This window comes from Myotis davidii, unplaced genomic scaffold (genome assembly GCF_000327345.1).
Source record: "Myotis davidii unplaced genomic scaffold, ASM32734v1 scaffold32, whole genome shotgun sequence".
Classification (NCBI taxonomy): Eukaryota; Metazoa; Chordata; class Mammalia; order Chiroptera; family Vespertilionidae; genus Myotis; species Myotis davidii.
In genome coordinates this window covers 2,888,184-2,890,031 of record NW_006286587.1, presented here as the reverse complement: position 1 = coordinate 2,890,031, position 1,848 = coordinate 2,888,184, and positions in this window count along the sequence as shown.

Below are 1,848 nucleotides of genomic sequence, written 5' to 3'. Positions count from 1 at the left end.
GCTCGGTGCGGGAGGACCCACCGCCAGTCCTCCACCTCCCACCCGTGCGCTCGGTGCGGGAGGACCCACCGCCAGTCCTCCACCTCCCACCGCCACCTGCGGATGCACCGGAGGAAGGCCTCCGGATCTGGGGCCTCCACGCCCGAGGACACCACGCGCGCCAGCTCCTCTCTGAAGTGACTCTCCTGTTTGAGAAGGCAAAAAAAACTTTTCTCTTTTTGGTGTTGGTTAAAAGGGAACATAAGACATTTAAATAAAAATTTCAAAAAAAAAAAAAAGCTTCCGAGGGAGGGGAACGGGCCCCTGAGACCGGTTCCGGGCTGGCCGAGAAGACAGCCTGAATCTAGACCAGAATGGTGCCTTCTCCCCACTGACCATGCTGAGACTGTGGCCAGTTCATAACCCCCGGGACTGGGACTCGGTTCTGTCACCTGCAAGTCTGGGGACCCGGGAGACTAAGGCAGACTCACGACCGGAAAGCCCTTTTGATCTTAGCGACGGGGCCTCTGAACAGCTCAGGACCGGTGTGCCAGTTCCATTAATAATAGTTTTTACCACATGATCTCACTCATTTGTGGATTATAGAGAACAACATAGACTGATGAAAAGGGACAGACCCAAAGACTGAGAAACAGCGATCAGGCTATCAATCCCCAGAAGGGAAGTAGGGGAGGGCGGGGTAAGGGGAAGAGATCAACCGAAGGACTTGTATACATGTATATAAGCCAAACCAATGGACATGGACAACAGGGGGATGGGAGCATGAGTGTGTGTGCGGGGGGAGATTGAGGGTTAATGGGGGGGGGGGGGGATAAGGCAACATTTGTAATACCTTAACTAATAATAAAAAAAATGGAAAAAAAAATAATAGTTTTTAAAGTGAGGCTAAAAGGGCTTAGAGAAAAAATCTTAACTGGAGTAACCTATTGCGCTACCATCAGGCACAATGAGGGTACTGCTTTGGCATTTGAGGTAGATGCAAAGATGATAGACTCATAGACTTACATTTAATTCTTTTATTCATTTTTAGTTTATTCTTACGTATAGGTGTTAGTTGGTAATCTAGTTTCTTCTTTTTTTGCTTGCACGTGTCCAATTTTCCCAACACCATTTATTGAAGAGACTGTGTTTACTCCATGTATGCTCTTGCCTCCTGTCAAATATTAATTGATCACAAGGGCATGGGTTGATTTCTGGGCTCTCTGTTCTGTTCCTCTGATCTCATGTTCTTATGCCAGTACCAGGCTGCTTTGATTACAGTGGACTTGTAGTGTAGTTTGATATCAGGTATTGTGATCCCTCCAGCTTTGTCCTTTCTCAATATTGCTGCAGCTACTCAGGTTCCATCTAAGTTTTTGAAGTATTTGTTCTAGATCTGTGAAATACGCCATTGGTATTTTAGTAGGAATGGTGTTTAATTTATATATTGCTCTGCGTAGTATGGACATTTTCATCATGTTAATTCCTCAATCCATGACCGCAGCATATGCTTTCCACTTTTTTGTATCTTCCTCAATTTCTTTCTTCAGCATTCTGTAATTTTCCAAGTACAGGTTTTATACCTCTTTGGTTAAATTTATTCCTAGGTGCCTTATTTTTTCATTGTAATAGCAAATGGAATTCTTTTCTTAATTTCTCATTCTGACAGTTCATTATTGGTGTATAAAAATCCCACCAATTTCTGATTGATAGCTTCATAGGTTAACGCTGGAGATTGCTGCCTTGAACAACCAATTCAAAAATGGGACTAAAAATCACAACTGGACATCATCCAGAACCACAGGAAGGCTGGCTGAGTGGAAATTCTACAACTAGGAGGAAAGAGAATATCATACCCAGACTCAGCGA